This window comes from Magallana gigas, chromosome 4 (assembly GCF_963853765.1).
Source record: "Magallana gigas chromosome 4, xbMagGiga1.1, whole genome shotgun sequence".
NCBI lineage: Eukaryota > Metazoa > Mollusca > Bivalvia > Ostreida > Ostreidae > Magallana > Magallana gigas.
In genome coordinates this window covers 46217323-46236596 of record NC_088856.1, presented here as the reverse complement: position 1 = coordinate 46236596, position 19274 = coordinate 46217323, and positions in this window count along the sequence as shown.

Here is a 19274-nt window from a genome sequence, read left to right as displayed (position 1 = left end):
TAATTTTACCATTTACCATTAATTAGGATGCAATCATTGTAGAGCGCGTAGATTCGAGCGGGGTTTTTATGTTCTCTAGAAAGGAATAAATACTCTTATGTTTGAAGGATTTGCCGGTCCATTTCTTTGAAAAGAATATTTTAACCTATCAATAGGTCAAACTACAAAGATTGACATCATATTTAAGTAGATCTGCACTTATTATTGACGAAACCTACTTTTTTTAAAGGCTTTTATTCAAATATTTCAATAGTCACTAACTTCAATACCATTATCATGTGATTTCAAGAGCTTAAGTAATGGAATAACACATTTGTGTTTATAAATTGGTATATCAGGTACATATCATCAGGAGGGAGAGGGGATTGGCCCTCCTACTTTTTTTTAAACTTACATATAGAAAATTGAATTGTGTAGGAGTTCCTCCACTTTTAAGAGGAACGTATTTGAGAAAAAAAAAAACAAACGTGTTAATATAAACAAAATTAAGTTTGAAGAAGTTTGTTTAGTTCTACATGAACCTATTCACCACGGATTAGAAATTTAAAAAAAAAACAATAGATTGTCACAAAAATTAATACAACCCCCCCCCCCCCCCCCCAACGAAAAAAATACATCAACTCCTTATTCTTGAAGTTTTTTAGGAGGGTGTATCTAGTATCTTTAAATTTTTTCTCTCTTTATCGCCCCCTCCGCCCCCCCCCCCCCCCCCCATCCGAAAAAAAAATGGAGATCATTAGGAACTTATGTTTCTATATTTGATAAGCAGAAGTCGTTTTATAGTCCCCCTAAATACCATAGATATGCTTATAGGTTATCAAACGTACCATACTTTTATGAATACTTTTTGAAAAATACGAAATAGATTAAATCTTTTAGAATTATAAAATTGCCAGCTCTGAAAAGGAAAGATTGCGGAATTGTCCACTAAATATAAATTCCAATGCATTTTTTAAATATTTACAGTATGATCAACAATATGTACTTGTTGTAATTGGTTGTTATCAATCTGTGTTCTCTCTTGTTATAATCGGCTACATGACTTTGAAAGTTTAAGATTTCGAGTAACTTTTGATGTTTTGTCTTTGGTTATTCAAATACCATCAAATGTCCTTCTGACTATCCCATTGATATCATGTTATATAAATATACATGTACGTTAGCTTTCACTTTTTTATCTCTCTCAAAAAATTGAACAAGGTAATATTGACAAATATTTAATTTTGTGTTTTCGACAGTACATAAACAACAGTCGTGTTACCCAGTGCAGACATAAACTCATTGAATAGAAAATGTTATCTTTTAGAATTATTCAGATATATTCATTATTCTACACCTATATATCAACAACAACCAACCATTTAACAGGTCGGGTACACTTCATGTACTATATATGGATACCTATAATGTAGCATTATTAATCAAGTGAATGAGTCGCAAAGCATGATGGTCTGCAACGTGTCTATGATTCAACAAACACATGTGGTTTTGTCTGTTTTATATACAAGGTATAAAATGAAATATTACATACCATTACTTTTGTTCCATGCTCACATTGAAAAAAAATGTTGTTTTTGTTGACCAAATGTTGCTTCAAAAATCGATCAGTATCAAAAGACAGGCAAACATGCACATACAAGTACAGACAGATTTTGATAATAAAAAAACTGAATGATTGTTTATTGGTGACTTTATCATTGTGCAATAGAAATAAATACAAGTAACTGTACATCTTTAACATACGTAAATAGCTACAGTAATATAAATGCACAAATACACAAATGCAGAAGCACTAGCTATGCAGCATACATGAAGCATACACTATTTTGTATGTGAACCATTCTGATGAGTGTCCCTAAAGAAAATACGATGCGCATTCTACCACTGTTGTCCCAAACATGGGGTATCACGTGAATATGGTACTCAGTGCTTCTAATTCAACGTGAAGTACCTCCAATTAAAACATTGACAGTGGGGTATATAATTAGGTTGATATAAGGCCTTCTATGCAATTGTTTTTAAATGAGAGCATAGAAATGAAAGATCAGACAAAATTGTTCTTATTCATTTTATATATTCTGAAAAACCATTCAAAATGAGTTTCCAAAGGACAATTCAAAATAGAATTTTTTTCAATAGGCTTTATATACACTGAAACTTGTAGTAGCACACATTGCCTTGCAATTAGTCACCTGACTGGTTTGTCGATAAAAGTAAACAGATGGCTAATTTAGTATGCTAATGTAGGCCGACGTCTCAAAATCTAGTGTTTTCGACCTGTTTTAACATAATTAAATTTATATTCAAACACTCTATATACATGTATAGATTAGCCTCGCCGTCTATGCGATTGATCAAACCGATAAACTTCTGTACACTTCTATAGTAAATCAATTACAAACCTTGCAGCAGCCGATTATAAGAGGGGGAGGGCGCCGCCCCCTCCCCTACCATTTAAGTCTATCAAAAGTAAGTTAAAGCAAACTTAGCATGCTCCTTCTGGCAAAGAAAATGTACAGCTCGCGAATAGTAATTATCAACTTCTTGGAAAGTCGGGTGATATCTCTAAATTAGACTGATTTCAACGATGAAATACAACAAAAATCCATGGGTTCAATGGTGTAATGTATATAAAAAGCCCATTTTAGTTAAGCTCTTCTTGGGTTCAAATGTCACCCACCTTTAAGTAATTGTTTATACTAGACAGCTAGTGTTTAAATGAGCTTACCTATTTATTATAATACAAGCTGACATGGGTTTTAACTTCATTTACATCCTCCCATTGAAGTTGATTTTTTAAAAACTGAATAATTTATAGCCATTCGCAAGAAAAAATTAAAATGAAATGTTTCTTATATTTCTGCAAAGCAAATGCTTTTGATGGGATAACTGATTTAGTCCTAAATCTTCAAACTTTTAAAAAGTGAAACTTAATATTATCACTTAAATGTATAATCACGATAAGAGATATCACAAAGGTCTAAATTTGTAGACTTCATTTATATCCTATAAAATACTCTAAAATCCAGGAGTCAGACCCGCTGCTTATAACTGACACACCTCTAACTTCAAATCCTGGATCCGCGCCTGCCTAGTAAGTAATAATGTTTTTCATCGAAGGATATTGGTCATATTTTGTCTTTCTTAGAGGAATGAATGGTCAAAGGCTCCATTTCTTTGTGTTTTTTTCTTCTCTATGAGCATGTACATGACAATGTGAGAGTTAGTGCAATGTTCATAATTACTTATTATGTAAATATCTATGCAATGCGTAGAGCTACGATCCTATTGTCGTTAGCCATTTTTAGAGCTTGAGAGAAAGAGAGAGAGAGAGAGAGAGAGAGAGAGAGGGCTTGTTTACTTGAAATATTGGATTTTTTTCAATTTACCTACGCCACTCTCTACTACAAAAAGGTTGTCTCTTGTGTCTACACATAAACCCCATGGAAGCTGTATATTACAAATGTAGCGGAGGAATTGTCCGTCCTGATCCAGGATGTGGATGCAACGTTTTTGGCATTCTGTTGTGAGGATCCGACCCTTGCTATCTGTAGTAATGCCATATGGATAAAAATGTTTTATGGAAGAGTATCGACCAGTGTATTTAAACCGCAGTTTACCTTCCTGATTGACAACTACTACTGCACCGGCATTAAAGTCAGATACACAAATATCTTGGTTGATGTTTTCAGCTATATATTTAGTCTTTAACTTTCCACCAGGTGAATAAAAGGGTTGTTTTCTTTCATCATATTGAATACTTTGTTTCTCTGTGGAGCCGTAGTAACGCACAACTTTCGTTTGTTGATTATCAATACTGCCCATGACAACCAGGAGGTCACCAGAGGAGGCACTACAGACACCGTGAGGTCTCCACCCCTGTAGTTTGAAAACTTCTTTTATCTTTTTGTCGTTAACTATGTATACAATTCCATCTTGGAAATCGGTATAAACTAGATTCCCATTTTTTGTCACTGCTATGTCGTATGGCTCGTTTCCTGACTTGGTTTGGACTGACTTCACTAATGTCTCCTGGAGACTATATAGTCTCATTACTTTGTCAGTACCACACGTCCATATATCGGTATCACTCAGACAAGACACAATGAGTAATCTATTTGAGCAGCCATACTCGGTGTTTATTTCTGTAATGACATGTGAATCATCAATGAGCGATCTGCCCGGGGGAGAGGACTCAGCACCAGAAGAATCCATTTTGTAGCCATGTTCTTCTGTTTTAATAGATGATTCTGATAAATAACCAAATTGTTGATAGAGCTGTTCTTTGCTGATCTTCTGAGGAGTAAAACTTGGTAAGAAAACTCTAAGTTTAAGAGGCAATCCTCTAAACTCAAAATTCCTGGATTTGTAGGCAGAAACAAGGTTGGCATTATTGGAGTCCAGTAACGTCTTCAGATCAGCAATGCTCTGTGTGATTTCAGTTATGGTGTGTGAAATTTCATCTTCCTGTTTATTTAGAACGGCCAGGTGTTTGGTGTCTTCTCCATGTTTGTTGATGGCTGTTGTCAATGATTGACAGTTTTTATTTAGAGCAGCTTTCTGAACTAAAATGTTTGAGGCAATCTGTTGATATGTAGGATAAATGGATTTCTCTAGTTCTTTTAGATCCTCCTGGATGACTTCTTTCTTTCTGTTAATGTATCTGTGATCTTTGGAAGAAACACATTGCTTACAAATAGGGAGGGTATACTTTTTTTGACATACAGGAGTAAAGCTCTTTTTTTCTTTTGAAACCACCATATGTTTAATGGATTGATCTGAGAGATATTCCCCCACACATTTTTTACAAATATATTCATCACAAACGTTACAGTACACAGGGGGAACCGGTGTCTCACAGATATGACACCGTATCACATCTTGTAAACTGAACTCGGGGTCCAACATTGTCAATTACTTAATGGAAATATTAGTCTGAAAAAGAAGTTTTGAATATAAATAACTGTGATCATTAGTTTTTCGAAACAAAACAAAACACAGATACCTGGTCTGTAATACGAAGATCAGTCAGTCTTATCTTTTGCGCATTCGACTAGACGAAGGCATTGATTTTTCTCAAAATTCAAGTCATATTTCATATTTCCACGTTACTAAAGGATGATATCATTTCGTTTGATATGAAATTAAAATCAATCGCTACTTTCTCTTTCCTATAATTATACTAATTATACCATTCAGATTTTACACCTCTTGAGACTTTAATAACAACCTACCTACGTGATATTGTGTATGATCCAACATGGTGACTTGGTGAGATAACAGATAACAGATTAATAAACTAGTACTAGTTTTCGCCTTCGTCGTTTAAAAGACTTGTCGATTTTTATAACATGTCAGACACTTTTTAACACGGAGCACGTCATGTGACAAGATTAGCAATTCTATGTGTGCAATTCAGGTAGAATTTAGCAACCAAAAATTTAAATTATATATTCATTTTCAAATTTTATCATATGATACAAAATTTCTTATCATATACAATGCGATATCAAAGGATATTATGTGGTACATGTATCAAATCATACAGTGTAATAATGTAATAAAGTATAAGAAAATAATCTCCTTCAGCATCCAAAACCTCTTGCTCAGACTCAACATAGAAGTGCGTCAAGTTCAGGAGTCCTATAAGCAAGTTTAATACTATAGAAAATGAAATTTGGACATGAACCCCCACCCCCATGCCAAACAAAAAAATCCCTAGGACTCCCTTATATTTGGGAAAACTTCTTGATCTGCGCTTGTATATTAAGTTTTTTTTTTTTACATTGTATGCATTTGTAAGATCATTTTTTTTTTTATCAACAATTCATTTTTTATGTTTAATTATTATCATTCATGCCCATATATATACATGCATACACATTTTTTTCAACAACGTTGGAACAGTCCAATTTGATTAATATGTCTCTCATTTTATTCTCTTGTTTCGAATTTAAATAATGGAACGTAAATTAAAAGAGCTGTGTACCATTTATTAGTTGACGAGACATGGCGCTACTGAATGGTCAAAAAATTTCTTTGCTACCTCCATTAATAAAATTTTAAGTGGATCTACTTTTCTTTACTGTTCTGATTTAACACTATTTATAGACGATAATTTCCAAAATAAACACTGTCAATAAAATAAAAGATATTACTCTTTGATTTTAATCAAACAAAATTCAACTTTATGACATTTTTGCACCAATTTATGCTGCAGTTTCGTAAAATCTATATATACAATATAGCCACTTTTGTTTCAGGCACGTAGCATCGTTTTTGAAAGTGGGGGGGGGGGGGGCAGACCCATCCAAAACATCTTGACAAGCAAAAAAAAAAAAAAGGGAAAGTTAAAGTTTCCAAAAATCTTCAAAATCCTAATCCGGGGGGGAGGGGGGGGGGGGGGCGGTAGACCAAATTTTTTTCCCTCCAAATCATGAAATTCCTAATCCGTGGGGGGGGGGGGGGGGGGGGGGCGGGGGGGGGGTAAGGGGGGGGGTAACTTCAATTTGACTACTCATTTCCTTATTTTCATATCAACTTCCAAAAAAGTGGGGGGGGGCAACTCCATTATAATTCATTTTTTGGATATGTAAATTTTAAAACATTTGTTGCTGCGAGAAAAAGTGGGGGGGGGGGGGGCATGCCCCCTCTGATGCTACGTGCCTGTGTTTACAGTGTGTAACTTGTGAGATATTTACCTTTTACAATAATATCTCATAGGAAAATAATAATTACCATTGGGGAAATAAATTAAATGTCCTATGGGAAATATTGAAAATCCTGTAGGATTTATATTTCTTCTACAAGAAAAGTATTTTTTGTAGAAATTTGAATCCGACAGATAGTTTTCCAATAGGAAATTGAAATTTCATATCGATCGGAACCCTGTGGGTGTTTTGTTCAAATCCTATCGGAAGTTACAGGATATTTTCCTGTAGGAATTTTTTTAAAAAGATAAATATCTCACCTAACAGTTGAGATTTTCTAACAACAAAGGTGGCCATAAACTCTTTCAACAATGGTCTATCATATAATTATTTGAATTTTTTGATACATGCAGATTAGACAGGTGCAAAAATGCTGCATTGGCACTGGCATGATTATCCATCACAATGTTTAAGTCGATCCTTAATTCAGCGCGTTCAAACGCAGATACACCATGATTTAAGTATCACTTTGGCTATCAAATTACCAGGAAAATCACAAAAATCGAACATACATACTATTTTTCATCTACCGAGCAACTTGAGTTGTGCTACTTGTATATTTACATGTTAATCGAATGAAACAACGTGTGATATACACTCTATGGCATAAATACAACATGAAAACATGCTGACTAGCGAGAAATAGAACATAATTATCGATGCTATTTAAAAGGAATGAGAATATAAGGGTATATATCATTTCGATATCGAGTAGGTTATCCTGCAACATTCAGGATAACAAGCACTTTATTTTTATTTTACTTAAAGCCCAGTTTTTCTACAGATCGTTTCTCCTATAGAGAGACGATCTAGTTCATTTTGACGGCTGTTCCGTGTAACCCCAACGGTTTTGTTTGTAATGTTTACATGTGAATTGAGCAAAGGAATTACATGAAGACGACATAATTTTTGTTTGGATTTTTAATACTCCTTTATTATCTATAAAATATCTTTGAATCATATTCCTAATATTCTAAGGACAATTAAATACGATTATTTCTACTACACGTTATATATTTTATGTAAAAACACGCAGTGAAAATGTGCGAGGGAGGTCCTAGGGACGGCTGCATTAATCCCTTTTAAATAAATATTTGAGGCAATTCACATCGTTTTGATTGAAAATAACGTGTAAATGACATGGTTTAAAACTGTTTACGGTTTGAATTTGTACTTTCATGATCAGTTCGAGACAAATAGGTATTTCTGATCTGACAATTTACTGATGATGTTCGTGGTATATAAAAGAAGAATGTCCGCGGTGTCTCTTTGATCTCGGCAGTAACTGTAGAAGAAAGTATATTTACACATATAATTCATTTACAAATGTACCTGTGCACTACTTGAAAAAGGAAGTTAAAGTCAGTGAAAATGAGATGAAAGAAAGCAACTCTTGAGAGAAACGTGTGTGTGGGTGCCAGTTCTTACTGTGGATTTTATTTGAATACCACATAACATATGTAGAATGACCATTTTTAATTAGGAAACTAATAGTGATTTCTCATGGCATTATGCATTACAAAACCTAAGAAAGATGAACAAGCCACCTCTGCCACAAATTGCTCTTAGTCCTTTGCAAAAATATTGAATTTCGTGTTATTTTATTTTGCGTTGATTGCGTTGATTCAAATTGTAATAACGCAAAATGTAATTAAGTGATTAAAACATTTTTCATTATTTCTACATATCTCTTTTCTTCATTTTCGGATTAAAATAGGTTCTTCTCATTTTATTCATAAAATGTATTTTAATTTCTTTTACCCGAGGATTTATTTTCCCAGTATTTTATTGAAAATTATTGTAAAAATCTTAATACCATTGAAGTTGAAGCGGACGAAAGTTGTGCACGTCCTATTCAGAAATTAAACCTCGCTAAAGCTGAATTGTAGTCAGAAAACCATTTGTCGCCATATTATTCTTGATTTTCAACTGCTGCGCGGTTGTATAGAACGGTCGAAAGAGTTATGGTCGGTTGCGTTTAGATTGAGGTTTTTTAAGTGCATCGAATAAAGGCGCAGTTTTAACGAAGTGTATCTATTTTAGTAACCAAGACTATAACAAATAGCATTTTTGGCTTTGATATTTATAACTAAGTTCTTGTGATCAGTATTTCGATTTCTCAAAATAAACACCCATTGCCCAATCTCTGTACGATCTACTCCAGTTTATGTTTCGCGCATGTGCAAAGTACGACAGTAAACGACATCGGACAGAAATTTAGAGCGATGTGTTTTAGAATATGATCATGAGAGTCTAGATTTTAGTTTGTTTTCTAACTGGATATCCCCTGCCAGTGCACCTAATGTGATGTTTCCTTCAAAACACGTCTCCACATATATCTTTCTCTTGCGTCTTTAATATTATCGCAAATCCAACATGGATGTACAGGCTACAGCCGATGTTGCATTGCATTGAGTGATGGCACTTTCTTATCGGTGTGAATTTCAATTGCGATTTGGAACAAAGATTCTGATCGGCGCATTTATATAGACCGCCCATTTATCAAAATGCATGGAGGAAACATGATGCTAACACGTGGAAACAAATGTCAGAGAAAGAAGTTTTACTTGCATATAAAAAATTACGTACAGAGTTATTTGAGAACAAACAGGGCGATGTGTACGTACATGTGTAAATAATGTTAGTAAAGTAAAACTTTAAGAAAAAATCTCTAAAAGCAGGGTTGGGCGCATATATATGTAGATTAAAAGGATGCTCATCGAATAACAAACATTTACGTGATTCAGCTTATTGTGGAGAAATTCGTCAGAAACTGTTCGGTGAACAAATATATTTTGCGTTACCGTTCATAATGTACCATTTGTGGAAAATCGCATGAGTTGAAAAGACTGTTTTTCCTCTCAAAAAGCTTGCTGTAAAATGTAGATTCACGGGAAAATTCGGGTTGATACGCCGTGAAATCCATTAGACTTGTACAGTGTATTTGCGTATAACATATATGTACTGAAAATCTTTGAAACATTGTCACCATCTCCGTAAAATGAAGAAGTTTGGTTTGTTTATATGAATATAAAACTGTAAAATGGCGACTCTGTCTGTACGTGAATTGTACAATCCGAGGTCGGTTAGCGTGTTTGAAAGAAAGTCAGCGGCAAGTAAAGCGTCAAAATAAGTAGTAACAAGAGATGTTTGTGAAACACTTATGCCCCCTCCTTTGGAATCATCGATCCACAAAGACAATGAACGTAAACTGTCCAAAAGGCATAACTCTGTCGGAAATTGCTTTATCATACCCAAAATCAAACTTGATCTAGATATTATCATGATAAACCTGTATACCAAACATTTCAATATGTTTATCCTTTGCAAAGAAAATGAACGGAAACTGTTGGCGGACCGACCAACCGACCGACAGATAGCAGCAAAGCAATCTGCCCTCCCTTCTTTGAAGGGAGGCATAAATATTGTCTAATTAATATTGGGGTACATGTAATAAAATTTATGTTTCTAAAGATTGAGTGAGTTACAAAGTAAGGTTAATCACATATCTGTGCAAAATTGAACACGTTTGTGCTTTAAATATCAAGTTTTGTGTACATGTTTGAAACCACATGCACACTTCTAGAAGTCTGTTATTGATCGGTTGAAGTTCAATAAAATGCAACATTTATGTAAAATTTATTGTCAGTATCTGTTGTGAATATTTTGGAATAAGCTAGAACAAAATGAATATATACTGCTTCAACTTTAATTGATGCGTTAAAAATGATTGAATTAATAGAGGAAACATTGTGCCGACGCGAATCGTGTGTATTAGATAACCGCTGACCGCTAGGTAGTCCAGCCGCGACTGTTCTTCTCGACCGCGGACGAGGGATGGATTACGCTCCGAACCCAGAAGAATTTGAAATGCTTGCAGTATATAAAGTATATATTAGTATAATGACTAAAGCATAATAATTAAATCTATCAAATAGAAGTTGTTGTTTTTTTTACTTAAAAACCCACATTTGTTCTATGTCTTATTAGGCTTCAGATTGGGAATAACATAGCTTTTATTAATAATCTGAACAATTTAATAATTAACACTCTAGTGTTTTATTCAATTTAGGAAGAATAAACTTTTACATGACATCCTATATGTATTCAAAATTAAAAGCAATTCTTTGTGTATGCGGCTTAACAAACCCATATATGTAAGACGCGGATATTGTGTATAAGATACCGGTGACGGCAAGGTAGTTAAGCCACGATCGATATCCTCGTCCGCGGGCGATAGATAATCTTTTCTACCCAAACATTGATTTTTTAGCTAGTTTAATAGCAGAAAGTTGGCCTAAAATTTTTCTGAATATAGATAATCAAATGTATCCGATGTCAGATTTGTCATTTTTTTCAAAATAGAATAAGGTCATGTTATAGATAGTAAGTAAATCTAGTAAATAAGATATTTCCACAGTCAGAGATTTTTGTCTTGTCATGATTTATTACGTGATTAAAAAAGTTGAAAAAGAGTCAACCTCTTCAACGTTCTAAAGATTGCTGTACGTGTATCTAATGTATGTGGGTTTTCTATACTAGTTTCTAATTTGTCTGAATTTCAGGTATATGTATTTGAAATTGGCCACTAAACTCCTAAAACTTGGCGCAGAAGTTAACCTTTGTCCAGAGGAAAATCGATTTGCGTCCAAAGAGGACGTCCCACCATTGTATTATGCAACAAATATGCGACATGCAGTGGAAGTGAAATTATTGTTAAGTTCACGTAGAGTGCAGTTTTTAAATCTGTAATGAAATTTGGATTTTTTTTTGTGACTTTCATTTTTGTTTTAGGTAATATTATATAAATAGTGCCTGTTTGGGAGGGTAACAGTTGAAATTGACACCCCGAGAAAACCATTGTCAACCGACGCGAAGCGGAGGTTGACAATGGTTTTCGAGGGGTGTCAATTTCAACTGTTATCCTCCCAAACAGGCACTATTTATTTTGTTATACTGAATGTCTTTTTTAAAATTTTTAAGAAAATTTTACTGCTTTTATATAGGAATAACGTGAATTCTACAGCGAACCGTACGCGCATAATTTTCGCGCATGTAACATTTTTTAATGTTACCCGTTGCCAAGTGCGTTGTTAACGCTGAGGGTAATAGTAAATATTATTAACTGCGTCTTAACCAATCAGATTTCAGTATTTAACATGAAAGTATAACAATATCAATTAATGTTATATATATGTAATAATATATAAATAGTGCCTGTTTGGGAGGGTAACAGTTGAAATTGACACCCCGAGAAAACCATTGTCAACCGACGCGAAGCGGAGGTTGACAATGGTTTTTGAGGGGTGTCAATTTCAACTGTTATCCTCTCAAACAAGCACTATTTATTTTGTTATACTGAATGTCTTTTTAAAAATTTTTAAGAAAATTTTACTGCTTTTATATAGGAATAACGTGAATTCTACAGCGAACCGTACGCGCATAATTTTCGCGCATGTAACATTTTTTAATGTTACCCGTTGCCAAGTGCGTTGCTAACGCTGAGGGTAATAGTAAATATTATTAACTGCGTCTTAACCAATCAGATTTCAGTATTTAACATGAAAGTATAACAATGTTAAATATCATAATTATTAGGTTATTTGTCTAAAATTGTAACTCTTAAAGCATGTTTAAATTTATACCGTTAATAATTTTAAACGAAATTTTAAAGAATTGCATATTTATATTATTAACATCTTAATTTCATAATTCCATTATTGCTTTGCGTAAATTAAAAAAATTGTTTAAAGGCCGAACATTTTACAAACGCCCCCTTTTTTACCTGTATAAACTTCAAAATGATGCCGCTTGTCAATCAAGTTTGAAACAATAGCACCCAGTTTGATTGACGTGATCGTCCGAGCGTGATCTTGCCAGGTCCGCGGATTTCTGTTTACTAGCAATTAACAACGTTATCTTTGATATCTTCCGTCATGTATTAAAAAGGGGGAATTGAAAATTGATTTTTAAACATTACAGTATTAAAATTGATTATGAAAAATAATTATTCAGTGATTGAAAATACGCACAATTTATATTTCAATTATGTTGAATGTGTGTGACCTAATAAATTCCACGAAATTGCATGGACAGCTCAAAAACATATAAAATTTTCTTTTTACAACAAACGTACACTGTGCTAAAGCTATGTTTACTGGTAATTCACTCAGTTGGAAGTTGGTGCATGTAAACGTCACTCCATGGAAAACGAACATTAATTGTCGACGTATAATGGCTGTCTTTATATTCCACATTCTTACTGATCGTATGGTTTTCTTATACTATTATAATTGTTAAAATTGTTAAAGTTTTTAAACAATGTCAAGTGCTAAACACAATGTACTGAGTTATGATTTTAAAGCAGAATTAATTTACTGCATTTTTTCAATTGTGCTTTACACACGTGTGCTTAGAGAAAATTCGGACGACTCATACCATTACCATTTCCGTATAAAATCGCTTCGTATGGTCATTAGAACAATAAGATATTTAAACTTAGACCAATTCTGACTAATTCTTTATTACCTGTGTATTAATTTGCCTCCTGTGTATAGCGATTAGCAGCGTTCACGACCACGGTAGACTGCAAGCCCCGGAGGCTTTCACACCTCTAATAATTAAGCCCCGCCCTCACCTGAGATTTACCACCCGGTAAAAATGTTCGGCCTTTAACGTTATTTTTTAAATACGCTTAACTTTATTCTATACATCAGGGGGGCGGTTGTTAATGGTCTTAAAGGTCGGCAGCAGCATTTGAAATTTCAGGAGCCTGACGAAGAATTGTACAGTATCTTTGATGTTGTAAAAACTATTTTTCTGGTCTGATGTGAACTGTGATCGACTGCAAGCGTCTCTTCCAACCCTAGTCGAACTTTTTCCAGAGGGCACAGCAAAGTTGAACTCAACTTGATGGGGACCTTGTCTGTTATATGGGTAAATAATCTGGATTTCAAAGTTTTGTAGGGAGTTCTGTTGGGACCACTTCAAACTGCGCACTTTCGCCTCTAGGGTATAGGAGCAAAAGTGCGAAGTTGCGAAGGCGAAAAAGCGCAAGTGCGAATGTCCAAAATGCGAAGATGCAACGGCGAAGCGGGAAGATGTAAAGGCAAAGTAGCGATACTACACATGTTATGGCGGGAATTGCATTGCATAGGCATGGAGTACATAATAATTAGACTCAGCCAGCACCGGTAAAAAGTTGCTAAATATCCCAATAAAATATTTATGACCTTTCAAAGAAGGCACAATGACTGCTAAACTGTCTAGTGCAGGCGTACCAATTACATCCGAGATTATTCGGCAAGTATCGGGCGAGTACGATACCTGTATCAAAATCTATGTTATCGACCAAAAGAGAGAAAAAAAAGCAAAGGCGAAGGGGTGAAGGAGAGAGTTATGTTCGCGCTTCGCCGTCGAATCTTTGCACATCGCTTCTTCGATTGCCTTCGCAACTTCGCCCCTTTGCCTTCACATCTTCGCACTCTCGCGTCTTCGCCCTTAAAGCAAAAGTGCGAGGGTTTGCCGTAAATCTTTTATGGACATTGTACACATTTCATTGTTGTATTATATTTGATTAACATATAGGGTTAATTTGACAATAATCAATTTAAAATGATTTGTTTACAACAGTTTATTCTCCTCATCTATAAAGTCGAAAGTGTTCCATGAATATTTCTAACAACGTTCAATATATACCGCATGCAACCACTTCTGCACAGATCTAGAAAACATGGCACGCATCAAGCTGTTATTGCCGCTAAACGAAGGTTGCAAAGCACGACCTCTAGTGATCCATGTAATATAAATATGGTAAACGTATATGTTTGCAATTATCTTTGACGCTTTCCAAGATCGAACCCCGAACAAACCACTTGTATTGAATTTATTTTTATAAATTCTTTTTTGGTGTGATTTTTTTAATTGCATGTGATGGATTGCTACCAAATTCATGTACAATGAATTTCATATGTTTCGATGCTTGCGGAAAGAAATTTGAATTTTTCATCTCATCATAAAAAAATGTACCGTATGCTTATTGACGTCTTGATTTTTTTTTCATTATTAGTATTCAATATAAGAGAGAGAGAGAGAGAGAGAGAGAGAGAGAGAGAGAGAGAGAGAGAGAGAGAGAGAGAGGGAGAGAGAGAGAGAGAGTATTTGAATATGACCAAATTCCTAGATATATTTAAGAAAGACGAATTGGGCCACATGAAAAAATATTTTTCTGTCGTAATTACGAGAAAAGATCTCGTTATAACGAGTTACTTATCTCGTTATTACGAGAAAAGATCTCGTAATAACAAGATTTTTTCTCTTAATTACGAGATCTTTTTCGTAATAACGAGTTAATTATCTCGTAATAACGAGTTAATTATCTCGTAATAACGAGAAAAGATCTCGTTATTACGAGAAAAGATCTCGTTACTTCGAGAAAAGATCTCGTTATTATTAGTTAATTATCTCGTTATTATGAAAAAAGATCTATTCAAAATGGCGTTTCATTGTTTTATTTTATCAATGTAAAGTGTATGACCTTCTGCAATGTTTTTCATAATATACATTCCTAGCATAATCATCGTTTAGAAGCATACACAAAATTAGGTATAAAATCGGACTAAGTAGTTTTAAAGAAATTTCAGAAAAAGGAGCAAAGTAGATTGATTAATTTAATCGAACTATTTATTAATAAGAAGGATACATGTACACGTTATTTGTTTTCAGACTCAAAAATGTTAATATTCGAAATCAATTATATTCAATATCTATATAGGTAATCCTGTATATCCATTATTGAAACTACATGTATATAGTCATTTAAGTCATCTGTAGCAATAAAATTGTGTTTTTACTAGGACTGCCTGGTATTTACTTCGGAGTGGGATTTAAAATAAAAAGTAGAGTTAAATGAAGTTCTTTCCACTCATTCGTATAAGAGAAAATGTCAAATCCGTTCATTTTATTTCTAAAGAATTGATGAATATTGGCCGTTTTTATTTAAAAATTAATCAAAATTGAATCAACGTTACTAGAAAGAAAAATGAAGACTGAAATGGTGAATCAGTCGACCTGGAGGTCTTTTCGGAAATACACCATTTTATATAATTTTTTCTCTCGTAAAAACGAGATCTTTTCTCGTAATTACGAAATAATTAAGTCGTAATAAGATCTTTTTCTCGTTATTACGAGATCTTTTCTCGTAATAACGAGAAAATGAACTCATAATAATGACTAGATATATTTTCTCGTAATTATGAGACAATTTAGAAGTAATAATGAGATCTTTTCTCGTTTTTACGAGATCTTTTGTCGTAATAACAAGATATTTTTATGTGGCCCTATTCGTTTTTTGTATATATTTCTTTAAGGGTGTATGAAGTTATAGAATTTTTCAAGTACATGATAAGCTTATTGTTAAAAACATATTCAGTAACTTTTTGGCTTGAAATTTGTATCTCCATGTGTATGATTATTTAGCATTGAAATGCAATTTTATATGACAATCTCTTTCATTTGCAATAGATAAGTCAATCAGTGATATGCAGATTCGACTAATTGAAAAGATTGTGGTCAGGAGGATGTTAATGGTTTTTTTTATCGCTGTAGCTGTCAAAATTGAACGTGAGCAATTGGAAAAGTCACATCAAAAGTATTTGATAATGGTTAACCACTACCGTGAAAGTTATACTCATCAATGAGATAAATAGCAAATATTAAGTTATCATAAAAAAGAAATATCGCACTTAATGCGTTTGAGGGTTATACTGATTTATTTAAGGAATGAATTCAATATTTATTTGTTTTATACGAGATAACATGGTTTGGAGCAGTTTACGTTATATAAAATGTGAAGCAGTTTATAAAAAAGGGTTAACTGTTTCAAACCATTTTATATCGTATAAAACTAATAGATATTGAATTCATTGCTTATAATTTGATTTTTTTTTACTCTTCATTGTAGATCAAACCGGTCATTTGACCTTTAAAATTGTACAAAATTCAAACGTATCGTCAGGCATATTGATACGTTTTTGACGTTAGTCTTACTATGACGTAGGCAACATTCTTTATACGATATAAAACAATTTTTTAGCCAATCAGAAAGCGCGTTACAACCAGAATTAAATTATACAGATTTACACATGATTACTTTTTTAACATTTACATTTAGGGGAGGGAAAGTCTTTGAGGCCAACCTCTTTAAATACACCAGGGCCATTTTTTTTAAATGTGACACGGCAATCCTATTTCTACAGCACTGTTTGGATCCAAACATGTATAACCTTGGTGATGTCTTGTTCCATCGTTTTTGGCGGTTCGGTATCGTTTTACTAGCGCCGACATAAACAATCGAGTCATCAGAGAAGAACTGAGACGTTTTAGTCTGAATGTTGAAGGACCTAACAGCTTAAAGCAGATGTGTCGATTAGCAATAAGAGAACGTTATAGGAAAATTACTAAGGATACAAATTTTTTTCCAGCGATTGATACCTAACGTATTCTAACGCAACTTAAAGATTGCTTAAAACTCCATGATATCATCGACATTAACAACTTTTCTATCTATTGTAGAGCTAATTGTTAAGAACAAAATTTGATTTGTTTTCAATTTCAAAAAGCGTCAAGGAATATATCGAAACAAAAAACCTTAATCTGTTCTTTCCTTGCTCTTGAAAAGGTACAGTGTTTGATGACTTGATGATATAAATTAATATAAAGTATACATTACTTACTTCAAGGCATTAAATAATAATCGAAATTCGTTTACATCTTAGTGCTTAGTTCTCATAGTACAGTGTGGATCCAGAAGGTTTACTTTCATTTGCCTTTTCCTTCGTTGCAGTCTCAGCCATACCAATTCGGCACTTGTAAAGTCTTTGAAAAAAGACACGACAAGAAAAAAAAATGATTGCACCTTGAATGCAATTTCGAACCGATTGATATCTTTGCCTGTTTTTAATTCAGAAGTATTATTACATCAAATATTAATTTGAATTATAACAAAAAAGACACAACAGTATAAAATCCTACATCAATACATCCGTCACACACGAATATAAGTTGCTGGATTTGTAAGTCAGCATTCAGTATCTCTACAAAGCGCGTCGTGTCTTCCTCCAAAGAAAAGATCATCCCAAAAAAAATTGTACATTGAAATTAGCGATGAAAGTCATCAAGAAATCCGTATTTTCTAGCTCTAATTATCGATCACCAAACGCATTTTATCCTCCTTATTTACCGCTTATATTTGTCATCAGTGTAAACAAATAGATAAATGTGCAAATTTAAATGATGACGCTATACCACAGAAACAGTAGAACAATTCAAAATTCGTGTGTTGAATTGTACCATTTACCAATAATTAGGATGCAATCATTGTAGAGCGCGTAGATTCGAGTGCGGCTTTATGTTCTATAGAAAGGAATAAATGCTTTCATGTATTTAGGATTTGCCTGTCCATTTCTTTGAAGACCTATCAGTACGTCTAACTACAAAGTTTGACATTATATTCAAATAGACCTGCACTTATTATTGGCGAAACCTACTTTTTTTAAAGGCTTTTATTCAAATATTTCAATAGTCACTAACATCAATACCATTATCATGTGATTGATTTCAAGATCTAAAGTAATGGAATAACACATTTTGTTTATAAAATTGATATATCAGGCACATATCAGGAGGAAGAGGGGACTGTCCCCCCTACTGATTTTTAAACTTACATATAGAGAATTGAATTGTGTGGGAGTCCCCCATTTTTAAGGGGAGCATATTTGAAAACCGTGGTAATATAAACAAAATAAACGTTAAGGTAGAAGTGTGTTTTATTCTACCTATCCCCCCACGGATTAGAAAATAAAAAAACAACAGAGTGACCAAAAAATCTATACGACCCCCCCCCCCCCCCAATACATCAAATCCTTTTCCTTGAAGATAAATAGGAGAATGTATCTAGTATCTTTGAATTTTCTCCCTCTATTGCCCCCCCCCCCCCCAAAAAAAAGATGCCGATGGTTAGGAACTTATGTTTCTATATTTGATAAGCAGAAGTCGTTTTAAAGTCCCCAAAATGCCACTTGCCATAGATATGCTCATAGGTTATTAAACTTTCCATATTTTTATGATTCCAGTATATATTTTTTTCCTTGGAAAGAAGAAACCCAAATTCAAGCTCATTTGTTACTTTTAGAAAAATACGAAACAGATTGAATCTTTTAAAATTATAAAATTTTCCGTTTAACATGTAGGCTTATTTTCTCAGAAAAATCTCTTAACTAGCCAGCTCTGAAAAGGAAAGATTCGAATGCATTTTTCCAATGTTTACAGTATGATCAGCAATATGTACATGCTGTAGTTGATTGTAATCAAACGTATTTTTTGTTCACTCTGGTTATGATCGGCTGTACGACTTTAAAAAGTTTTAGCTTTTGAATAACTTTTGATTTTTGTTTTTGGTAATTCAATTATCATCAAATGTCCTTCTTAGTAGCCCCTTTATATCAAGTTCTATTAGTATACGTTAAATTTCACGTGTTTCTCTCTCTCTCTCTCTCTCTCTCTCTC